Source organism: Haliotis cracherodii, unplaced genomic scaffold, assembly GCF_022045235.1.
Source record: "Haliotis cracherodii isolate W230 unplaced genomic scaffold, xgHalCrac1.p SCAF_19, whole genome shotgun sequence".
Classification (NCBI taxonomy): Eukaryota; Metazoa; Mollusca; class Gastropoda; order Lepetellida; family Haliotidae; genus Haliotis; species Haliotis cracherodii.
The window spans coordinates 13,063,055-13,071,032 of NW_027266274.1; positions in this window are offsets into that span (position 1 = coordinate 13,063,055).

The following is a 7,978-nucleotide window of genomic DNA, read 5'->3' on the forward strand; positions in this document are numbered from 1 at the left end:
TTTATCATCCAAAACTTGCTCCCACAGGAGATATTGCTTGGGTGAGATCAAGCAACAGCTACATTGTAGGTATTGCTGCTATGAAATTGCATCACAATGCTTTGCAGACCATTGTGACATCATTGGTTACCATGACGTCACAATCAAATGACATCACTAATGGCAGCCACTGAAGCTGTTAGCTGTACTTAAGGCACTGCTAAAAATTTTGGAAGAATGATGTTGGATGATAAATAAAATCTCACCCTCGTGTCTTTTGATATAAAATATTTCAACAGGAGTTGATACAAGTGGAAAAAGTCCTCGGCAAACCTCGGATTTTTTCCACTTTAATCAACTCGTGTTGAAATATTTGATATCAAAAGACATGAGGGTGAGATTCTCCATTTCCCTGTGCATGAACATACAAACATACTTTAGTGAAAACAGACAGATTGAGTTGAGATCTTAGTGTCAAGATATTTACATAATCAAAGAGTTCATTAATTAAGTCTCAAAGGTATTTACTTCTCCGTGTGGTAGGTTCATTTGTTTTTGAGTAGATAAAGGTCCTTTGTTTTTGATATCTTCCAGATAACACTGGATTAAATCTATTAGAACTGATCCATTATCACAACAGGTTGTTTGTTTGTTTATTTGTTTTTTTTAAAATATAACATAAACATTGAGGGTCCATCAACTCCTGTCTCATCGAGGCTAGTGGACAGCTTATTTGCACTTAAACAATGTGTTATGACGACGAATGTTGTGAGGAAAGTAACAACGATATGCTATGTTAAAGCATTCCTCTACACCGCAGGGTCTAAAAAACGTATTTTTATACAATTATATCCACCAGAGACAATGGCGACTTCAAACATACCGAGTGGTTTTCTATTTATATGTCTTGGTGTGAACAGGTATCAAGTTTTTATGAAATAAAGACACAATCCTCTCAGGGATATGTATGTTACAGCGTCTGTAACAACAGCTCTCGCATCCTAGTTACATCTACAGCCGTGTCTTTGTAGTTTTACAGAGTGCAAACAGTGCCCATCCTTCAGATAACGGATAATCATTATCACTTGAGACGTGGATCCATGCGCGCCCAGCCACGTGCTGAAGGTAAAGACGGCGCCCTCAACGTTTACAAGAAAACGTTTGACTCGTTGCAACATCACGGCGGTGGCAAACACTTTGATCGTCACATTAAATTTACAAAAAGAGAATTTCCCCAAAATATTTAATCAACACTGACATGTTTGAAACAAATATGAACAATTTCGTTAAACTAGTTTTTGCCTACTATACAAAGGCCTCCCTCTCATTTGGGTAAACTTTCTAACAATGGTGAATCCCCGGCCGCGCCATACCAAAAGACGTTAAAAGATGGTACTTGTTGTTACCCTGTCTGGCGCTCGGCATTAAGAGGCTAAAACAAGGGCTGATCGGCTCGGAATCAATATGCTGTGTCAGAGTGGGGTATTCATGTTAAACTGCGGCATGGTATCTCAGGGTCCTAGCACTATAAATCAGCATCAGCCCGGACTAGTACAAGCAGACACACACACACACACACACACACACGTGCATTCACGTCGATATATAAGTGCAATAATCTTGGACGCGACGTTAGACCATATTCCACCCCATCTCACCTTTCTAACAAAATTAATATGATGCATTTCAGGGTTTAAATATTAATAAAACTGAACAGCTAACAAAAAGTCAATTATTTTAAGAACTCGACCAAATATGGCATTTTATAAGCAATTGTTAAAAAATGAATAAAAATGCATGAATTTTTATTCAGTTACCCATAGACTTTTCAGATAAATATCGCAAATAGACCACGGCGTCATGGCAGCCGTGGAACGGCAACGCCATGACAGATCATTTAATGTCATCAGCGAAACTGTGACCGTCTAGTTAGTCCTCGACCACTCGTCATCTCAAGTCATGTCATGCCACTTATACAGCCGTGGGTATTAAGTATAAACACTGGAAAAACGTCTGGCAGAAAACATGTATGCTACTCAAAAGAAATAAAGGATCACCCGATTCTTTCTTATTACTACAGTTAATCTGTTATGGCATGACCTTAACTATAGTATTATGAAAGAATCAGGTAGTCCTTAACTACTTTTGAGTCAGCCATGACATGAGTGACTAACTATAGTTATATGAAAGGGTATGTGGTCCTTAACTTCTTTTGAGTCGGCCATGACATGAGTGACTAACTATAGTTATATGAAAAGATATGTGGCCCTTAACTACTTTTGAGTCAGCCATGACATGAGTGACTAACTATAGTTATATGAAAGGACAGTGGTCCTTAACTACTTTTGAGTCAGCCATGATATGAGTGACTAACTATAGTTATATGAAAAGATATGTGGTTCTTAACTACTTTTGAGTCAGCCATGACATGAGTGACTAACTAGTGAGTGAGTGAGTGAGTATGGTTTTACGCCGCTTTTAGCAATATTCCAGCAATATCACGGCGGGGACACCAGAAATGGGCTTCACATATTGTACCCATGTCGGGAATCGAACCCGGGTCTTCGGCGTGACGAGCGAACGCTTTAACCACTAGGCTACCCGACCGCCCGAGTGACTAACTATAGTCATATGAAAAGATATGTGGTTCTTAAATACTTTTGGGTCAGCCATGACATGAGTGACTAACTATAGTTATATGAAAGGATATGTAGTCCTTAACTTCTTTTGAGTATTATGTAGTATACATTCACGATGATGGGAATACAAGAGCCATCCAAATGCTACATTTAATCGTTACCTGTTGACAATAAGATTGATTGAATACATTCGTGTGCGTCAGACTGTCACAAACATTGACGTGATAACCGTTATATGTTTTCCAACTTTATCATGGATGGTAAATATCAAACACATTTGTTCAACTTAATATACCTAATGAAACTTATTCCATATGCTGTAACACACATCTTTCCCAAAAGGTACATAGATCTATGTATATGTACCTCTTTGTCTTTCTTGACCGGGGAGTAGCCTAGCGGTTAAAGCGTTCGCTCGTCACGCCGAACACCCGGGTTCGATTCCCAACATGGTACAATGTGTGAAGCTCGACGTGATATTGCTGGAATATTGCTAAAAGCGGCGTAAAACAACCCCACCCACTCTTTGTCTTCCCTAAAGGAGCTACACAATGGGCATGGTAACAAAACATAAGATTCATGTTCAACAATGCTTGAACATTAAAACAAAAAACGAAGATAGGATGTATTGTTCTCAGATCTACTAGTTTCAATACGAACACCACACATCTAAATTTCGTCAATATGCTCCTCTGGTTTCTGGCAAGTTTGCAGTTTACATAAAATAAAATACAATAATCTGATTTAAGAAGCCTATACGTGTAATAATATTTTTACCATTTCCATTAAAAAAAAAGTCTCTGTAAAAACTACTATATCAGTCTTCTTTGAACCATTCAACATTATGCCATGAAATATTAAAAAATATATTTTTATATACAATAACCCCACCTAATTAAATCCATCAAGTAGTGTTCTGAGTATTTTATGAGTGAGTGGGCTTCACACGGTGTATCCATGAGTGAGTGAGTGAGTGAGTGAGTGAGTGAGTGAGTGAGTTGGGTTTAACGCCGCTTTTAACAGTATTCCAGTTATATCGCGGCGTGTAAACTTAATGTGGGAGGAATGCCCGAAGTGATGCAGGTGTCAGACGTTTACCACTTCGGTGAAACCCACGAGCACGGGTATGGTGCTGACAAACCTAGAAACATAAACGGGGCGAACCGGGATTCGAACCCACAATGGTTTTTTTATGAACAACTGAAACTCCCATTACGTCTTGTTGATTCCAAGGCCGAATGGTTTGCCCAATCAAAACCCCTCTTATTAAAGGTGAGGTGAAATGGGGTTTAACGTGTGTAGCTCCAAGATTATTGCACTCATATAGCGACGTGCATGCATGTGAGTGTGTGTGGCTGCTTGTACTAGTCCGGACTACTGCCGATTTATAGTGCTAGCCCACTGAGATACCGTGCCGCAGTTTAACATGAATACCCCACTCAGACACAGTATACTGACTCCGAGCCAACCAGTCCTTGTTTTAGCCCCTTTATGCCGAGCGCCAGACAGGGTAACAACAAGTACCATCTTTTAACGTTTTTTTGGTATGGCGCGGTCGGGGTTCGAACCCTGGACCTTCCGCTCTCCGGGCAGACGCTCTACCACTAGACCATGGAGGCGGTCCCTCTTATTTAAACGAGAGATGCTATGATTTTACACACGGGCCCAGATGCGCGAAACACATTGCCCCTGTCTAACAATGGGTGGACCCATCCCACTCATCCCATCCGTTATTGATACATTCAGTTCATATTTACCCCATCCCATATAAACCCTGAATTTCTTTTAGTTGCAGAGCGTTGGCACAAGACACATCTTTCAAACCCAGACGGCTGCATCGTAATCTACAATAGGCCACACCATAGTTTCATACATAAGTTAGTTTACACTAAAAAGACATGCCTCACATTATTTTAAATTTAGAAATTACTGACCACAGGGTTTCGTTAGTCGATTTTACTGCTGATTTGCCGTAGGTCTAACTTTAAATGCTCTGATAAAAGAAAAGACGAATCCAAAAGAAACAATCAGACACATGCAACATCTGATTACCGCCGGTAAATACTACATCACATCTCCATGTGGGACCATAAGCTTACAGCAGATCGGCGATATTTTGCCACGTTCATGACAGCAGCGAGCGCGGGTACCGCACAGACAAACCGAGAATCAGGGCGAATCTGTGCGTGCGTGCGTGCGTGCGTGCGTGCGTGCGTGCGTGAGTCGTCCGTAAAAAATGCCGGTTGTATAGTGCCAGCCCAGTGAGATACCATGCCGCAGCTTAACATGAATACCCAACTCAGCCAGAGTATAGTGATTCCGAGCCGATCAGTCGTTATTTAATCCATTTGATACCGAGCGCCAGGCAGGGTAACAACAAGTACCATCTTGGAGCGCCTTTTGGTACCATCGAACCATCGACCTTTCGCTCTCCGGGCAGACGGATCTGACAAAAATATGGATTTTAAACTGCTGTTTCTGCTGTCACTAGGCAATGTCAGCAACGACCTGCGGTTAGTTACCACATAGAAGTATTGTTTTGGCGCTAAACATTACAAATATTTCCGAGACTGTTGTAAGCTGCAACGACTCTGGCGTAATGTCTGTTGAATATATAAATACGCCAAAAGTCGATAAGTAAAAAACAAATATGTACAAGGTAGAAAAATCGTTTAAAGGAAAACAGTTTCAGCGTTGGCTCATTTTTTTCCGTCAAAGCTTCAGCTACCTTGGATGTATACACTACCTGGTAAAACCACTTCTGGAACAATTGGAGGTATTGATGGCGGGTGGCCATGTTAGACTCAATACAACACCAGTAATGGGCAGGACGATTTCTTTGGGTTCATTTTGGCTTACATAAAATATGAATGTTTAAACACAACTAAACAGTGTTGCTAGGTGGCACATGTCATAATATGTGCCGTGAGCAATGAAGGTAAAACATATTCGCGAACGGACGAAGGTGTTGGAGGTAGTCATCGAGTTATTACAGAAGGCTGGAAGACCTTCTTGTTTTTATTGAACTTTTTGTTTGTTTGTTTGTTTGTTGTTTGTTTGTTTGTTTGTTTGTCAGCACCATACCCGTGCTCGTGGGTTTCACCGAAGTGGTAAACGTCTAAGACCTGCATGACTTCTAGCTATCCTCCCACATTAAGCTGACACGCCGCGATATAACTGGAATACTATTAAAAGCGGCGTTTAACCCAACTCACTCACTCACTCACTCATTGATACACCGTGTGAAGCCCATCATTGTCTCATCTCGTGTTATTTCTGGCGTTAACGAGAGACCACATACCGACGAGAGACCACATACCGACTTCGGCAAAAATGGCTTCTGCATAAACGCAGTTCAAACACCTATGGATCATCGAAATCAGTGACCACGGAATTCGTCTAAATAAGACGAAACTCGTGGCTACGAATTTGGAGTTAATGTCTCGGACCTTAATTCTGCCAATCGTGAGGACATCAAAACTGAGCTGATCAACCACGATCCTAAGTACAGCCCAACACAAGACACAGATCAATGTACGAACACCGCATTGGATCCTCATTAGTCACGAGGTTGTGATTATCTCCCTTTTCACTAATTTATCAATGGGCTGTTCGTGGTGTACACATTAGCAAAACTGAGACCGCCTCCGTGGTCTAGTGCTGGAGCGTTCCCCGGAGAGCGGAAGGTCCGGGGTTCGATCCCCGGCCGCATCAGACCAAAAGACGTTAAAAGGTGGTACTTGTTGTTATCCTGTCTGGCGCTCGGCGTGAAGGACTAAAACAAAGACTGGTCGGCTCGGAGTCAGTATACTGTGTCTGAGTGGGGTATTCTTGTTAAAGTGCAGCACGGTATCTCAGTGGGTAGCACTATAAAATCAGCATCAGTCCGGACTTGTACAAGCAGCCACACACACATGCATGTACATCGCTATTGAAGTGAAATAATCTTGAACGCGACGTTAAACCCCATTCACCTCACCTCATAATACTGAAATCAATAATACGTACAAAATGGGTATTTTGATAAAAAACTAACTGCGTAACTAAAAATACATTTCCAATCCATTAATGATCGAAAGTATGGGTTGGGATAATGTTAATGTATATTCGTAACGAATGAAACATACTCTCAAAAAAGTAGAGGATATTTAAAAATAACAGATGATTAGAGAAATACTAAATGGTATCGAGTGATGGGAGGATAAGAAGGAAGAAGGACCAGGTGGAACATGACATCAACATGTTGGTGCAAACCACCATGAGGACGACATGTAATGAGAAACTGAACTTTTGAGATGACTTTATCAATAATGGGTCATGCCCCCACGACTGGCCAAATGTTTGTTTATACCACGTGGTATGGTCCAAAAGTGATCATTCCTAACATTAATATTTCATGTTCCCCTTCTATATTGAAGAGTATATGACGAATTGTAGACATTATTTGTGTGTTTGATGTTTAACGCCTCACTCAGCATATTCTAGCTATATCACAGCGGTCTGTAAATAATCGAGTCTGGACCATACAATTCAGAGATTGACATCATGAACATTGATCCACGTAATTGGGATACGATGACATGAATCAACCAAGTCAGCGAGCCTGACCACCCGATCCTGTTAGTCGCCTTTTACGACAAGCATGGGTTGATAAAGACCTATGTTAACCCGGATCTTCAAGGCTCTGTAGATAATAATACAAATAGTTTGTTTGACGTATTCAAACTAAGTTGCTTCATGAAATACTGTTCCTGACTTATTGTATAGTATTGTATCATGTTAGTGAGGCAGAATACGTATAGCGAACACGACTTTAATTGTGAGATTTATAATCAAGTACATTGATAAACTAAACCAAAAGTGCAATCATATTGTCATATGCTATGCATCTCCATTGTATTTAGACCGCCTCCGTGGTCTAATGGAAGAGCGTCCGCCCGGAGAGCGGAAGGTCCGGCGTTCGATTCCCAGCCGCGTCATACCAAAAGATATTAAAAAATGGTAGTTGTTGTTACCCTGTCTGGCGCTCGGCATTAAGGGGCTAAAACAACGACTGGTCGGCTCGGAGTCAGTATACTGTGTCTGAGTGGGGTATTCATGTTAAACTGCGGCATGGTATCTCAGTGAGCTAGCACTTTAAATCGGCATCAGTCCGGACTAGTACAAGCAGCCACACACACATACACGTGCATGCACGTCGCTATATAAGTGCAATACTCGACGCGACGTTTCACCCCATTTAATCTCACCTCACCATTGTATTTAGAAACATCCGCATGCGACCCCTTCCGTGGCCTAGTGGTAGAGCGGATGATCGGGGTTAAATGCCCGGTCGCGTCATACCAAAATGACTGTGAAAG